The sequence below is a fragment of the Nannospalax galili genome, unplaced genomic scaffold (assembly GCF_000622305.1).
Source record: "Nannospalax galili isolate Female #2095 unplaced genomic scaffold, S.galili_v1.0 scaffold1009, whole genome shotgun sequence".
Classification (NCBI taxonomy): domain Eukaryota; kingdom Metazoa; phylum Chordata; class Mammalia; order Rodentia; family Spalacidae; genus Nannospalax; species Nannospalax galili.
This window is the reverse complement of record NW_008360054.1, coordinates 339,157-356,671: the sequence shown is the minus strand read 5'-3', so window position 1 is coordinate 356,671 and position 17,515 is coordinate 339,157. Positions and strand designations below refer to the sequence as shown.

General features: G+C 45.7%; 1 protein-coding gene and 1 long non-coding RNA gene across 3 annotated transcripts in view; one reads left to right on the top strand and one right to left on the bottom strand.

Moving 5' to 3' along the window:
* Positions 1–1,342: 1,342 nt before the first annotated feature.
* Positions 1,343–4,913, bottom strand: LOC115068607. Its single transcript, XR_003847944.1, has 2 exons — positions 4,784–4,913; positions 1,343–1,966 (listed from the first exon to the last, which is right to left on the bottom strand). It is a non-coding gene; the product is annotated as an uncharacterized LOC115068607 (long non-coding RNA).
* A 157-nt stretch (positions 4,914–5,070) lies between these two features.
* Positions 5,071–17,515, top strand: part of Elavl1 (ELAV like RNA binding protein 1) — a 39,432-nt gene continuing 26,987 nt past the window's right edge. The window contains exon 1 of one of the 2 annotated variants that reach the window (XM_029559170.1): positions 5,071–5,261. The gene's annotated coding sequence lies outside the window, so the exon portion shown is untranslated. The remainder of the gene's footprint in view (positions 5,262–17,515) is intronic. The other variant, XM_008824144.3, reaches the window with a different exon arrangement.

Below are 17,515 nucleotides of genomic sequence, written 5' to 3'. Positions count from 1 at the left end.
AAAACTCGCTAAGCCCACCCCCCAGTGACGTGCTTCCTCCAGGATAGCCACACCTTTTAAAACCTCCCAAAACAGTGCCATCATCTGGGGACAAAATGTCCAAACACTTGGAGCCTATGGGGGACGTTTCCATTCAAACCACCACAACATGTATTGGAGCACATGTATATGTGTGCATGCCATAGTGTACATGTGGAGGTCAGAGGACACCTTGCATGTGAGTCCCAAGGATCAAACTCAGGTTGTCAGGCTGAGAGGTGAGCACCTTTAAACACTAAGCCCACCACACACCTTATTTTATTTTTTCAACTTAAAAATTATTTATTTACATTTTTAATTTTTAAAATAATCTTTATTGAATTTTTGAGAATTTCATATAATGCTTCAATTATATTTAGGCCCCCTCCCCTATCTGCACACCTCTTATAGCCCCCTTGCTGATAGGTTAAAAAGTTGGCGGAGAACAAGCAAATGGAGGAGGAGGCACCAGGACACAGATAAAACTCCATCAAAATAGGGTTTATTAGCAAAGGAACACATGGGACAGATTCCCTTCCAGGCAGGGAAAATGTCTGCCTGGGTCTTGAGCTGGGTTCTTTTTAAAAGGGAGGCTTCTGCTTCCTGCAGAAGGCAGGAAGTTGGGTGGTGGGGGGAGTGGGAGAGCAGGACTGTTAAAACCTGTCCTCTTTAGAGATCAAAGGGGAAGCCTGCTGTGTTGGCCAAACAGTGGAGAAAAGTCTGCTTCTCTTGACCTCAAAGACCAAGGTGCTTATCAGCTAGGTTCCCTTTTCTCAGGAGCATGAGAAGTCCTTGGGATCCTGTTGGTGAGGGGGCAGGGCTATCTGAACCTTACTTGCCAGATTTCATGTGCTCTGTCATATATATTAAGGCCTATCAAACCAAGTTTGTGTCCCCAAATGTCCTTTGGTGTGCATCCATCCACTGAAGACTCATTGGCATCCTTAAGGAAAACCAACTTTCCCTCTCCCAGTTGCCAATAGTTCCTCAGCTAAGGTTGGGGTTTCTTACCTACTTCCCCACTTCTAAGATTTTTGTCTTCGCTACCTTATTTTTTTAGACTGTCTCTGACTGAACCTAGGGCTCATCACTGACCTCCAAGGATCTGCCTGTCTCTATCCCACCAATGCTGGGGTTACAGATTACTGCACCCAGCTTTTAAGCAAGTGTTAGAGACCCAAACTCAGGACCTCAGGCTTGCATGGTAGGTACTTTTCTGTCTTAGCTATTTCCCTAGCCCTATCTCTTTTTCTGAAGTGCTTAGGATGGAATCCCAGACCTTAAGCATGTTAGGCAAGCTCTCCCCTATTTTTTTTTATAGCCCTATTTAGTCCTGGCTATCCTGGTATTGTGAAGTAATTTCCTCCAAGATAAAACTTTCCATCAACAGGACCTGAGTTTTGGTCCCTAGAACCCATGTAAAAAAAGCTGGAGGCCAGAACAGGGTGTTCGGTGTCCTGCTCTACCAGTGGCCATCTTACTCCTTTGAGACAGGGTCTCTGAACCCGAAGCTAGGCTGTCTCTGTCCCATACAGCACTGAAGTTTCAGGAACACATGACCATACCTGACTTTTTATACGGGTATTAGGATCTGAACTCAGGTCCTCATGCTTTCACAATAAGCACTCTCATCCACTGAGCCATCTCCCAGCCATCTCCCCACACCTGTCATTTCTTCATGCTCTAATGGACAATGCTAGACAATGAAGAATATTATTATTTGTTCTCAATTTCTTTGAGTCCTCTGCAAATTCTACCTTCCAAACCTTCCTGACTACCCTCTTAGAAACTGTAAACTCTACCTGCCCTAATGCGCTATCCCCAATTTACTTTTCTTTTCACCCTTTTCAAAACCACTTGAGGACGAATCCACTTGATCTCTTGTCTGACTCTCCATATACAAGAACATGGTCCAATGCAGTAGACCGCAGGATGTGACTGCTGAGTCCTTGAAAAAAAAACAGAATGTGAAAGAGCTCTTATTTATTTATTTATTTAATTTATTTATTTATAAGATAGGGTTTCTCTGTGACAGGATCTGGCCTGGAACTCGCTATGTAGACCAGGCTGGCCTCAACTCACATAGATTCTCCTGCTTCTGCCTCTGCCTCCTGAGTGCTGGGATTAAAGGCATGCACCAGCAACTCATAATTTTTTTACTTTGATCACATGCTGAAACATTTTGGATATATTTATAAATAAAACTATCAGAATTAATATCTGCTGTTTTACTTTTGTTGATTTTTTTGAGACAGGGTCTCCCTGTAGCCCCAGCTGGCCCAGAAATCACTATGTATACCAGGCTGGCCTCTGCCTCCCAAGTGCTGGGATTAAAGGTGTGTACTACCATGCCTGGCCCCAAACATTTTTACAAATTTATTTTGTGTATGTGTGCATATGCATGTCATGGTGTGCATATGGAGGTCAGAGGACAACCTACAGTTCTCTCCTTTCAACATGTGGATCCTGGGGACTGAACTCAGGTTGTCAGGTTTGGCAGTAAGTGCCCTACCCTGCTGAGTCATCTTTATGGCCCTTTCTTCTTACTTTTTAAACACAACCAATAACTTAATTCTTTAAAATTTTTTTTTAATTTATTTTTATGTGTACATGCATAAAAATGATTGCCTACATGCATGTAAGTACACTACATGTGTACAAGACCCAGAGACTAAAAGAGGGTATCAGATCCTCTGGAACTGCAGTTATGAATAGTTGTTAGCTGCCATGTGGATGCTGGGAATTTATCCTGGGTGTTCTGCAGGATCAGCCAGGCTCTTAACTGCTGAGCCACCTCTCTAGGCCCTTTTTTTCTTTTGTGAAACTCCTTTGATATGCTATGTAAGCACTATGCTACTGACCTATACCCTCAGCCCATAATTTAGTAAATTTAAGCTGACAATCAATAAAATACAGCTGACAAATTTGTAACTTGCTTAGATTTGTACTATAAAGAGCTGATTAAGGATGTTTTCTCAGCCAGGCGTGGTGGGGCACGCCTTTAATCCCAGCACTTGGGAGGCAGAAGCAGGTGGATCTCTGTGAGTTCAAGGCCAGCCTGGTCTACATAGTGAGTTCCAGGACAGCTGGGGCTTCAGGGAGACCTTGTCTCAAAAACAAACAACAAAAAAAAGAATGTTAGCTCCAGGGTGCCAAGATGGCTCTTACCACCAAGCCTAACAATCTGAATTCAATCCCCAGGATCCACATGGTCCAACTAACTCCTGAAAGTTGTCCTCTGACATGCACACAATACACATACACACACACATACACACATGCACACAAAATAAATTAAAAAGTTACTAAAATTTTAATTCTGGAAATCTGTTTAAAAAAATTCAGTCAGCTGTGGTGTTAGAGGCCTGTCATCCCAGCACTTGGGAGGTGAATGAAGGAGGATCAGGAGTCCAGGGTTATACTTAGCTACATAAGGAGTTTGAAGCCAGCCTGGGCCACACAAGACCCCATCTCAAAAACACACAAAAGGGGATGAAGAGATGGTTCAGCTAGCTAAGAGGATTGGGTGCTCTTACAAAGGATCCAGCTTCAGTTCTCAGCACCCACATGGCGGCTAACATCTGTCCATAACTCCAGTTCCAAGGGACGTGATGCCCTCTTTTGGCTCCAAGGGCATTGCATACACAGGTGAACTTACATTCCTGCAGGCAAAACAGTCATGCATAAAGTAAAATAAATGATTTTTATTTTATTTTGTTTTAACAGAGCATAGCGGGCAGTGGTTTATTTACAAAAGAGTGGGCGCCCCACATTTACAGCTATGCTGCAAAATCCACACTCAAATACAGATCCTGTTACCTCCCCAAAGCCGCACAAAATTGTGAGAGAAATGCCTTTTGGTATTCTTTGCTTATATAATTTTTAAAATTTTATTTATTATTTTTATTTTACGTGTATGAGTGTGCCTGCATATGTCTAAATGTACCTGTGTCATGCAATGTCCACGGAGGTCAGAAAGGGCGTCAGATCCCCCCGAACTAGAGTTCTGGATAGTTGCTAGCACCATGTGGGTGCTGGGAATTCAATCTGTGTCCTCTAGAAAGAGCAGCCAGTGCCCTTAACCGCTGAGCCATCTCTCCAGCCCCAAATAAAAATATTGTTTTAAAAAACGGCAAGAAAGGAGGGCAAAAGGATGATCAGTTAATACAACTTTTTAAGTATTTATTATTTTTATTTTACGTGTATGCGTGTATTGCCTGCATGTAGGTAAATGCACCCGTGTCGTGCAATGCCTACGGAAGACAGAAGAGGCTGTCGGATTCCCTGGAACTGGAGTAACCGACAGCTGTTAGCTGCCATGTGGGTGTTGGGATTCGAACCTGGATCCTCTGAAAGAACAGCCAGAGTTCTTAACCGCTGAGCCATTTCTCCAGTACAATTTTTTAAAATTATGCACGTTATTCGCATCTATTTTTCTAGATAGCACTAGCCTAGAATGGTGGCCCCGAATGTTGTTTGTTCTGTTAAGTCCCGTTGGTTGGCACATAGTAGGCGCTTAACAAAATTTCAATGGAAGCATTAGAGACAAGCGTCCGCAAACATCCATGCTCGAATAGCCACCACTGATGGGAACGCTGACCACATTCCTTGACCGGGACTCTCCACTGCACCAGATAAGGAAACTAAGGCCTGGCGAGGTGACGTCAGCTCGGGCGCAACTGCACGCAGCGCGGAAACGTAGTGGCTGGGATTCGAACCCGGGATTTTGTTCTCTTAACCTTGGCGTGCTGACCACTCTTCTTACCTGGTAGGGCAGTGGCAACGGCGCGGCCGCCAGGTATGACCGTACGGTGTGCGTTCGACGAAGAGCACTACTCGTCCTCAGCGTCCAGACGGCATCTGCTGTGGGCCAGGACCCACCTTTTCCCCTCCACGGCCATCGCTGACCACCCCGCGTATCCACCGGCCGCCTTAGCCCTCCGCAAGCGGCGCCGACCGGAAGTTCCGCCTCTGTCGCGCGCCCTCAGCGTACCGCGACAGTCACACCAACCAATGAGCGCCGAGCCTTCGAAGACTCCTGCCAATCGGCGCGCGCGCCCAGAAGGGGGCGTGTCCGGGCCGCGGGACCGGGGGAGCGGGCCGTGCGCGCCGAGGAGGAGCCGCCGCTGCCGTCGCCGTCGCCCCTCTGCCGCTGCCACTATCGCTTCCGAGGCCGAGCGGAGCCGTTATCGCCGTGCCGCCAGCCCCGGAGCAGAGTCCCGGGCCTTCCCGCCCGCGTTCAGGTAAGGCCGGGAGGCTTCAGCGACTTCCGAAGTAGTAGGCCGCGCCAGGGCCTGAGCTCGCCTAGCCCCGCGGGCGCCTGCCGGGCCTGCACCGGCCGAAGGCCCCAGGCCGCAGCAGGCCTGGAGACCAGGCCGCGCGCGTGGGCCGCAGCTAGGCAAAGGGGAACGGATCCGGGTAGATCCAGGTCGGGGACAAGCCTCCCCCGGGCCGGATTCTTCTGTGGACTCCCGCGAGAGAGGCGGGAGAAGGAGGACATAGCGTGGGCACGCGCTTTGGGGGGCTGGCTGCGAGACTTTGGTGGCGGGGCGGGGGTGCTCCCCGCATAGTCTGTAGTGGAAGCCTGACGATCCGGAGGCGGGAGAGGGAGGCCAGAGGCGGAGGAGTGGAGGGAGAGCCTTGGGCATGCAGAGGTCACGGCCCACAGCGCTCGCTCCCTCGGGAGATCCCACAGATTTCTTTTGTGATCGTTTGTCAGAACACACCGAAGTGGGTCTTTGAGGTCCTTTTGGAAACGTGCAAGCCTTTCTTCGGTACACGTGGAAGTCCTAGCTAAGAAAAAGAAGAGGGGGGGAAGTGTGTGTGTGTGTGTGTGTGTGTGTGTGTGTGTGTGTGTATGTGTATTTAATCGCCATCTCTAACAAAGCTGCCACTGGGGCGTGGGATGTTTGCATTCGTGAAAGAATGTAATGTTGAAAATATAAATTACACGCAATGGAACAATGGAGGGGTGGTGGAGGGTCTTCCTTTTCCAGTGTCTTCTGCTCCTAACGCTTATTAAAATGAACTTTAATACTGGCTGTGCAGAGCAGGTGGAGAACTTTGGGGGGGGGGGGGGGGGGGAATGTGACACTACTTCCATTATTGAAAGTGTTCAGACTAGAGAAATCCTAAAAACGAAGTGGTCTTGCACGAAAAGTTCATCTATCTAGCACTGTTCTGGGTGATGCTCCTAAGATCTTGAATAAACTCAGCTGTATTTAACTGTTTGTAAAATAGCGAAATGAAAGTACTGTGCAGATGTAGAGATGTAGGAAACTTCCAGTATTACACATCACACTCATTGACTATATGATGTTACAAATATTCACCAGAACTTTTTGACAATTGTCAGCGTGTTAACACTTCATGGGCATTTGTCTCCAATTACAGAGGCAGGTGTTATAATCCATTTTAGAGAGAAAGAAAGTGAAGCTTAGGTAGGTTACCTAAATAGGACCATTGTCATGCACTGAAGTGGCTGAGGTAGAATTTGAACTCACCTGGGCTTTACTGCTTTTTTCATCTCAAAGGTCCAGTACCCCCATTGTGTTTCTGTTGGATGTGCGTGTGCAAAACTTTGTGCTCATAAGTTTGAAAAAAGGCCAAGACCTCCAGGTCTGTGAAGAGGCTGAAATAAATAAGTAGGAAATGTTTCCACTGAAGCCTGTTGGAGGGGGAGCGATTTCAGTTTGAATGTGAGGCATAGGTTGCAGCTAGTTGAAATGGAGAGAGAATGAAGCACAAGCTATCTTCCGGTGCTTGCCCTGTCACTTCTCCCACTCTGCACACCAGCAGGACTTGACTTTTAAAGATGTTGATCTGATCCTGTCCCTCCTGTTTAAAAGTTTTAAGGGGGAAAAAAAAAAAGTGAATTGTGTTGGCCTGTTTGAGTGACTTGGAAGATAAGAGACAGAAGCCCTTAGCTTGGCGTGCCGGGTCTTTGCCACTGATGGCACGCTCCCTTTCTGACCTAACATAGATGTCCCCACCATTGACCCTGTCTGTTCCTGTTGCTCCCTCTGCCTGGAATGCTGTTCTCTTCCTCCAGAGAAAAAGAGATCTCTGTTTCTCTCATGCCTTGTGGCTCAGCACAGAGCTCAGTCACCACTTGAAGCAACCTCCAACTGCTACCGCTTCTCCACCCCCACCGGAATCAAGTGTTACCGGCTTAGTGTTCCCATCCTATTCAGTGTGTTCAATCTAGTTAAATGCTGAATAGGGAGAGAGGAGCAGGGCTGCCCTGTTGCCCCTAGGTGGCAGTAGTGCAGCACAGCTACCCATCTTAGTTCACTGAAGATCGGAGGAAACCCGCCAACAGGAGGGAAGTGAGCCTTGCTCCCTTGTGTGAAGGACTCTCTGCTCTGAGCTGTGTCCTAGGCTGGAGGCAGAGTTCTGGAGAGGCCATGGTATGTATGACATATGTGTAGATGATTTCAGCCCCCTTGTTAGTGCATGGTTATGCACTGCCTGATAGGGAGGCACAGGGAAAGGAACAACCGTTCCCCAAGCCTGGGCCCAAGAGGCCCCAAAATGCTACCTGGAGGAGATGAGGCAGGAGGGCTCAGAGGAGGTAGCTATGCAAAAGACCGGTGGAAAAGGCGCTGACCGGGCCAAGACATGGGAGGGGGCGGGGCCATCATCCATTTGTTCAGGAAACTGTGGGGAATGGAACTTCCGGGGCAAGTAGAATGCAGTGACTAGTCGGGGAGGAGGGTGTATAGAGGCTCGCAGTCCTGCTGGATAGAGAGTTCAAGTGTTCAGGGCCAGTTCCAGAACTGTTGTTAGTTCACAGAGAGAGTGAGGCTTGCACAGGAATCCCTGAGGGCCAGAAACCAGTTAGGAGGCAGTTACTTTCCTTCAAGTTAGAAAAACTGCTAATATGACCTAGAGGAGGTAGAGGGGAGTGGTGAGACAAAATTAGGGGGTCAGAGCCCCAGGACTGGTGGGGATTTGGACGTGAGTGAGTGAGAGCAATGACGGCTGACTCTGCCACCGCTTGAGTAACACAAGGATGAGTGACCGCTGAGGACTAGAGCAGGATGCAGGAAATGGGAAAGTGAGGGGTTTGTCCACATCCACACACGTGTATAGTGGGGAGGGGGGGTTGCTCCAGTGCTCAGTGGTTCATCCCCATCCTCCTATCTCTGAAAAAGGTTGGCATGAATTTCTAGGGCTAAAACTAAAACCTTCATAGCTTGAGAATGTAAAACGTAAATGCTTTTTCTCTATCACCAGGAAGAAGTTACCTCCTTAAGAAACTCAGAGGGCTGGAGATGTGGTGCAGTGCTTGCACAGCATGCACAAAGCCCTGGGTTCAGTCCAGCACTTGAAAGGTAGAGACAGACAACTACCTGTGAAGTTTGAGGCCAGCCTGAGCTACATTGCTGTCTCAAAAAAAAGAAAGAAAGAAAGAAAGAAAGAAAGAAAGAAAGAAAGAAAGAACCTGATTTGAGAAGAGAGCTCAATGTCTGAGACTTATTATTAAGAAACACAAAAGGGGTCAGTCTTTACATACAGTATGTTGAAAGAAATGATTATTGAGGGTTTGTTTTTGTCTAAGCAGATTGCAATCAGAGAGGGGCGGGGAGGGCTGTCCAGAGGCAGCAAATGACCAAAGTAAGAGGAAAGCTGTCAGGGCCTGAGTGGACTGGTTTTGCCATGCCAGAGGATCAGGAAGAAGAGCTTAAAGATGAATGTGAAAAACTGTTATCAGGTTCCCCAGGCCTGGTCAACGGGATTTCAGAAGATTGCTTGACCAGGGAGAGAAGACCAACTAGTTCAAAGACTGCTGCCTTTCTCATCTGGGGGAACACCCCCCACACACACACATACACACCTGTTGAGACTAGACTTGCTCCCAGGTTGTGTGCCCCTATGCCTGATACATGGTTAGCACTTCATCCATGCCTAGAGAAGAGCTAGTTAGTTGGGGGGACAGGGGTGTTTAGAAGTGATTGGATTCAAAGAAATCTTTATGCCAGAAGAACGATTCATAGGAGAGAACATTACACATCAGCTTAATTGTGAGACTGAAGTTACCATGAACAGAGGTCCAGAGACAGCAGACAGTCATTTGGAAGGAAAAGTGAAGTTGAGTTTAGAGGCTTCCTTTGCAGTTGGGCTGGACCTGTTTGAGGAAGAAGGTAAAGATGACAGGGAGCTAGAGATGTCTATCAGGTGTTAACGCTAGTAGAACGTCATGCTGGACTGGGGACAAGGAAAGGAGAGAGGTGATGTGTAGAGGTACCACCACAGGAGTGGGGGACTAGAGAGGGGTAAGGGTGAGAGAATACATACTTTGGTTCTGTTAATGAAGGAGGAATAAGGGCACCCACATTTATTGGATGCTAAGTGCTGTGTAGCAATTGGTGACATTTCAGATGAGGAAACTGAAGTTCAGGGAAAGAAAACCACTTACCCACTGTCTTTCATCTGATTGGCAGTAGGATTCATTTTGGAACTGAGGCTTATGAGTTCTAGAGCCAGCGAGTTTTCCTGTGTTGCTATGTCGTTCTGCCAAGGGACTTCACCAGCTCTAAAGAGCTGGGGCTCTGAAGTGGGCCAGGACCTCAGCGCCCAGACAGCACTTGGTCTGGCCACATGGGTCTGCACCTGACCCACTGCAAACTTACTTGACTGGAACTGCCCCAGCCAAGTGGCCTTACCCTTATTGACTGTGAATGGGGGTCAGTACCTAGCTGTATATGCCCTGAGCCCTTTCTGGGTGGCAGTCATAATTGGGTCAGGTGAAACCTTCAGTTTTTTTCTGGTGCCAGAATGTTTCCTGAGTGACCTCTCCCTCCGGCCCCCCTCACTCCGTTTTTGCCTTAAGACTGGAAGGGACCTTAGACATAATTGAGTCAGGTCCCATCGGATGAAATAGGAAGTGTCAGATTGAGCCTGAAAATGAATTTGACTATTCTAGTTTGTTTCCATCTCCTATCCTCTAGAAAGCCTGCTCCATAGTTGGAAAGTATGGTTCTCATGTGTGCCTAGTGGATCTAGTGGATATCAATCTCAATGGTACACTACCTGTGTATGTTTTTCTGTTATATATATAAAGTTCATATCACTCCCCTCGTGTGTGGCACAGATAGGAGTGCCATGGCTGACACCACGTAGGAACAGCCAGGATTGTTGAAAGTGGTGAACTCCCTGATACCTTCAATTACTTGAAATGGTTGCAAATCAGCAGGAATCATTTCGTCAGACTCAAAGCTTCCATTTTTTACTCCCTGCAGTTGACTCCCATTCTTTGTGATGGTACTTATTAAAAAGCTAGAGAAAGTAAGGTACTGTACTGGGAATGTGGCTCAGTGGTAGTGTTGTTGCCTCGTGTGTTCATGACCTAGGTTCCATCCTTACTGCTGCAGAAAGCGGAGAGAAGAAGAGAAAGAGGAGGGGAGGAAATGTATGAAGATAACACTGTAAAACCCATTACTTTGTATGTTAACTTTAAAAATTACTTTTGGGGCAATCTGAAGAAACAGCTCAGTGGTTAAGCCACCCTCCAGTTCCAGGGGATCGAGTGCCTCATCTGATCTCTGCAGGCATTGCACACCATGAGTATGCTTATATCCATGCAAGCAAAACATTCATATAAATTAAATGAATTAATTAATTAATAAATGTAGTTACTTATCTTTTTTAAAATAAAAACTACTGTAGGGGCTGGGGAGGTGGCTCAGCAGTTAAAAGCACTTACAGCTCCTCCAGAGGACCTGAGTTCATTTCCCAGCACCCATGTCAGGCAGTTACCAATTGTGTACAACTTTAGCTCCAGGGTATCCAACACCTGGCCTCCTTAGGTACCTGCTCTCATGTGCACATACCCACACAGAGATACATAGACATAATTAAAAATAAATCTTTAATAAATTACTTTTAAAAAAGGATGTCAGGCATGGTGGTACATACCTTTAATTCTAACACTTGGGAGGCAGAGGTAGGCAGATCGCTAAGATTGACAACAGCCTGGTCTGCATCATAGGTTCAAACCAGCTGGGGCTACAGAGAGACCCTGCCTAAAAAAAAGGGGGGGGGGGAAGAAAGAAAAACTGAAAGGGTTAGTGAAATATTAGGGCAAAGTATGACTGCTCTTTTTAAAAAAAAATTGTGGGGCTGGAGAGGTGGCTCAGCAGTTAAGAGCACTGACTGCTCTTGCAGAGGACCCAGGTTTTTTCCCAGCACCCACGTGGTGGCTATGAGCGACCTTAACGCCAGTTCCAGGGGAATCCGATGCCTTCCAACCTCTGCAGCATTGCATGACACAGGTGCACTCACATACATGCAGGCAGTACACTCATACACATAAAAATAATAAAAAATTTTTAATTATTTTTATGTGTATGAATATTCTGCCTACATGTACCCATGTGTGCAATGCCTGAGGAGGCCAGAGGAGGGCATCAGATCCCCCAGAACTACAGTCATTAATGGTTGTTAGCTGCCATGTAGGTGCTGGGAACCAAACCCAGGTCTTCTGCAAGAGCAGCCTGTGCTGAGCCATCTCTCCAGTCCTGTGACTGCTCTTTAACATAAAAGTAGTATTCCAGACATGCTGGCTCCTAGTTGGAGTCTGAGAGCCAGTGACTCCTTTAGAAAACAATGGTCCATCTAGCCTTGTCCCTCACTCTATTTATTTATTATGATGTGTGTTTGGGCACACAATGTGCCCACAGGGCCTATGTGAAGATCAGAGCACAACTTTGTGCAATCCTTTCCTCTCCTTCCACCTTTATGTATGTTCCAGGAATTACACTCAGGTCATCAGACTTGAACAGCTAACAGCAAGTGCTTTGCCCATTGAGTGATCTTGCCTGCCAAGATCTCACTCTCGACATGGGTGAAAAGCAGTTTTAAGTCAGAGTGATGGAGGAAGTAATAGAGGCTTACATCAGTGGTGTAGAGGAACTGAGAATTGGAGCAACTTATTGTCCCAGAGGGAAGTGAAGGACAGAGAGGACACAGCCAGGTCAGGTACATGGTCTTCAGAACCCAGTGGGGGCTCCATCACAAAGGTATTAGGATTTGTGTTGGAACACTACTTGTACTGACAGCTCAAGGCCAAGCCCTGTCACTTATTAACAGCCAGGCTGATCATGAGCAAAATAGTGTGACCTCTGAGCCTCAGTAAGTGATGACAGGGGAAACTAGGGGGCGAAGGGAGTTGACTTAGAGGGAGCAGGAGGTGTCGATGGCTTGGCAGTTATTGATAATTGGGTAGTGACAAGGCCCATTGTGGTTACAGCTTATAGGCACAGGTCTGGTTGGACAAAGGCTGGGCCACACAGATTTGGAAAAGGTCAAGGGCAGGGCACAAGAGAGCAAGTGGAGAGGCTTCTGAAGCACCGTGAGACTGGCTCCCTTGATGGCAGTTGTCCAAAGACTTGCCTGGAAGGAAGCTGCTCAGCCTTGACTGTCCATGATGCAGTGTGGCAAAGCAGAAAATCCCTTTGTAGGTCTTAATTTTAGTATATATTATAGAAAAATTTACTCTGTGTAGGGTTATTCAAGGGAGTGTTTTAATGTTTTGTTTGTTTTTGAGTCCAGGTTGGCCTCAAACTTGCTGTGTAGCTGAGGATGACCATCAATTTCTAATCTTCCTGCCTCTACCTCATTAAGTGCTGGTATTACAGGTGTGTACCACCACTCCAGTGTGGTGCAGGGGTTGGATCCCAGGCCCTCCTGCATGCTAAGCAAACACCCTAGCAACTGAGCTACATCCCCAGCCCTGTTATTTCAGAAGTATAACTTTTTTTTTTTTTTTTTTTTTTTTAAGATAGGGGTCTTATAATGTAGCCCTAGCTGGCCTGGAACTGTGTAAACACCAGGCTGACCTCAAACTCACAGAGATCCACCTGTCTCTACCTCTCAAGTGCTGGGATTAAAGGTGTGTGTCACCACACCCAGGTAACTTAAGTTTTTTATTAGGGGGGCACACATGCCGCAGCATTTTTTACAAGTACTTTAACCAGTCTGTATATTGATTCTTCTAGCATTGTCTTGTAAAATAACAGTTTTAAATTTAAATGATACCCACTTCATTCAGATTTTTAAGTGGAATGAGTTTTTTGTGTTGTATCTAAGAAATCTTTTGCTTAGTCTAATGTTACATAAGAGTTCTTTGGGGGCTGGAGAGATGGTTCAGCAGTTAAGACCACTGACTGCCTTTACAGAGAACCCAGGTTCAGTTCCCAGCACCCTCATGGCTGCTAACAGCCATCCATAACTCCAGTTCCAGGGGTCCAATGCCATTCTCTGGCACTGCATGACATGGATACACATATGTACATTCATGCAAAACATTCATATACATAAATAAAAATTTTTTTTTTAAATAAGGCCAGATATGGTAGCGTATTCCTTTAATCCCAGCACTCGGGAGACAGAGGCAGGTGAGGTGGAAACCGGCCTGGTCTACATAGTGAGTTCCAGTCCATGTAGGACTACAGGGAGACTCTCTCTCAAAAAAAAAAAAAAATTTTAACTTTCCTCTGGGAATTTATTTTTTTTTACATTCGTAGGAAAGCCTAGCATGGTGACACTTGCCAAAATCCCAGCTTTTGGAAAGGAGACTGAGGCAGGAGGATCTCAAATTCATGGCTTGGCTACATAATGAGTTTGATAACTGGCAGTACTGGGGATCAAACCCAGGGTCTTAGACATGCACACAAGGCAGGCACTTGTATACTGAGCTGTGTTCCCAACTTGACAATGGTGGGGGAGGGGACCGAGACCCTGGGGAGACTTTAGAATGGATCAGGAAGTGGGGGAAGGAATAATGGCAAGCACATTTTTCTATAAAAAGCCAAATGGCGAATCTTTTTGGCTGTGGGCCATGTGGTTGTTACTGTTTAACTCTGTCATTGTAGTGCAAAATTAAGTCACAGACATTAAGAGCTAAAGAAAGTGACTGTATTCTAGTCTTACTTTATTTATAAAAGGCAGGGCTGAGCCGGTGCAGTGGCACCTGCCTTTAATCCCAGCACTTAGGAGGCAGAGGCAGGTAGATCTCTGTGAGTTCAAGGCCAGCCTGATCTGCATAGTTCCAGGACAGCTGGGGCTACAGGGAGACCCTGTCTCAAAAAGACCAAAAAAAAAAAAAAAAAAAAAAAGGCAGGGCTGGGCAGATAGTTAAGTGGTTAAGAGCACTTGCTACTTTTCCAAAGGACCCAAGTTTGTTTCCCAGCATCTATATCAGGAGGCTTTACAGCATTACCTGTATAACTCTAGCTCCAGAAGATCTGATGGCCTCTTCTGGCCTCTGCAGTCACCAGACATGTACATGGTATACATACATACATACATGTACATGGTATACATACATACATACATACATATATACATACATACATACAAACAAACAAACAAACAAAACAAGTGTAACCAAAAAATCTTTTACCTGAGCATAGTGGCATGCACCTTTAATCCCAGCACTCAGAGGCAGTGTCAGGCAGATCTCTGTGAGATCAAGGCCAGCCAGGTCTACATAGTGAGCTCCATGTCAGCTGGAACTACTGTGTCAAAACAGTGCAAAAGGCAATGGGCTGAATTTGTTTTGTAGTCAGGCCATAGTGTGCAGACCAGTGTTTTAGAAGATGCCCTATTTACCAGGCATAAAGGATAGTGGGGAGTTGGGAGAATAATCACTGTCAGTTCATCAGCCATGAAAGTAGGGTGAGAGGAAAGCAGAAAAATAAATCCTAACTGAGGGAAAGAGTAAAGGGGGGGAAGGAGAAAGAAAAAGAGGAGGAAGAAGGGCTGGGGATGTAGCTCAGTGGTAGAGCTCTCTCCTAGTATTTGCAAAGCCCTGGGTTCAGTCACCAGCACCACCAAAAGAAGGGAAGGGAAGGAGAGAAAAAAAGGAAAAAGCAGTAGGGAATAAAAGAGGAAGGAAAAAGAAATGTTTGAATCAATGTCCTTCAACAACATATTTGTCCTTCAGCAAGCATATTAATTTTTTGCCATTAACTTGTGCTTTGGATCCGGTGTCTGCAAATGTTTTTGTTCATTTGTTTTTGAGCTAGTGATGTATTTGACTATACATGGTTTAACAGATGGTTCAGAGTTTCATGATTAAACTTTAATGCTTTTTACTGAAAATTGATACTTGGCCCTGTTCAGTTATATATTTAGATAATGTCCACATTTTGTGCTTTTTTTTTTTTGGTCTTTTTGAGACAGGGTCTCCCTGTTGCCCCAGCTGTCCTGGAACTCACTATGTAGACCAGGCTGGCCTTGAACTCACTGAGATTTGCCTGCCTCTGTCTCCTGAGTGCTGGGATTAAAGGCGTGCACCACCACACCCAGCCACATTTTGTACTTTTTACAAGCTGAAGAGTAGCAGTTCCACTGGATTATTAACCTGAACCTGAACCTTTGTGATCATTTCTGTAGGAAATATTCCTACAGTCTGAGTCATAGAGCAGGTTTCACATAAGAATTTTTCTTAGGCACTTCCAAACTCTCCTCCAAAAAGGGGTGGGTGCCATCTTGTGCTCATGTCAGTCTATGAGCTGTTCCTTTCTACTGGATTTTATCCATCCCAGATTCTATTCTGACAGTAGAAAGCAGCCTATCATTTCATTTTGCCTTTTCTTTTTATTGAGACAAGGTCTCAGATATCCCAAACTGACCTTAAAGTATATAGCTGAAGATGACCTTGAACTTGTGAATTCCTTTACCTCCCAGTTGCTGGTATTGTAGAAGTTTATGCCCTCCTGGGGATGGGACCCAGGGCCTTGTGCATGGTAGACAAGCACTTTATCAGCTGAGTTACATCCCCAGCCCTGCTTTGCATTTTCTCTGTGTGGTAAGGTTGAGATTTTCTTCAAGGGTTTGTGATCCATGCCTGCATCATGAAATTGTATCTCATGTCCTTCGTCTGCTTTTCTTGTTGATAATGTGTTGAATTTTACAGTGTTACTAATCCGTAGATATACTGAATCAAGCTTTCTCAGCCTAAGTAATGTAGCAGCATTTTAGGCTGGATAGTTCTTGGTTGTGGGTGTCATCCTGTGCCTTGCAGACTATTTAATTAACAGCATCCTGAGGCTCTGCCCACTAGATGCCAGTAGCACACACCAGCATGACAGGCACTGATCTAAATGGTACATACCAGATATTTCTCTCAGTTGCTCTTTGTCTTTTTCTTTGTTTCTGATGCTTTTTTGCCATATAGCTTTTAATAATATGGTAGTTAACTTTCTAGCCTTCTCCTTTTCAATGCTAATGTACTATGTAAAGAGGAAGGTACCTGTAAGTAGTAAGTGCTGGGGAATTTTCCTGTTTTCCTGTTTGAGAGTTAGAAGGTTAGGAACCTGACAGATGGTTATAAGCATTAACTGCTCTTGCAGAGGACATGGGTTCAGTTCCCAGCACCCACATGGCAGTTAACAATCGTCTGTAACTCCAGTTCAGGTGATGCAACACCCTCTTCTGACACCCACAACCATTGCACCACATGGGTGCATTTACATACATGCAGGCAATACACTCATACACATAAAAAAAATAATAATAAATAAAATATTTTAAGAAGGTTAGGAACCTGAGCAGCTCCACAGGGAACCAGGCCTAATTCTTGCTAGCAGTGGTTTAAGCAATAGGAGGGAAATCTCTTGTGTGCCAGGCATGTTTGTTTTGTTTTTGATGCTAGGGATGAAACCTAGGGCCTCCTGCATGCTAGGCAAGTACTCTGCTGCTGTGCTGTATTCCCAGCCATCAAAAAGGTTTTCTTTCTTTCTTTCTTTCTTTCTTTTTTTTTTTTTTTTTGAGTCAGGGTCTAAATATAGCCCACATTGATCTTGCACTTGCTATGTAGCTAAGGATAGCCTTGAATTCCTGATCCTTCTGCTTCCACCTCCAGAGTGCTGAGATTGCAGGTGTGTGTCACCACAACCAACTTCTGTAAAAACTTTATTTTTTATTTTATGTATATGAGTGTATTGCCTGCATGTGTATAAGTGCATCTGTGACTTAACAGTGCCCATGGAGGTCAGAAGAGGCCATTGGATTCCCCCTGGAACTGGAGTTGCTGATGGTTGTTAGCCACCATGTAGGTGCTAGGAATTCAATCCAGGGCCTCTGCAAGAGCAGCCAGTGCTTGTAATCGCTGAGTCATCTCTCCAGCCCCTAGTTTTTAAAAATAATTTTTATTTTATGTGTATGTGTTTTATTTGCATGCATGTAAATGTGCCCATGTTGTGCAATACCTACAGAGGCCAGAAGAGGGCCTTGGTTCCTTTGGAAAAGGCGTAGTAGATGTTAATCTCCATGTAGGTGCTATGAACTGAACCCAGGTCTTCTACAAGAGGAGCCATTGCTCTTAACTGCTCAGCCATCTCTGCGGCCCTTGTAAAGCTTTTTTATTTTTGTCTTTTTGAGACAGGGTCTCCCTGTAGCCCCAGCTGTCCTGGAACTCACTATGTAGACCAGGCTGGCCTTGAACTCACAGATCCGCCTGCCTCTGCCTCCAAAGTGCTGGGATCAA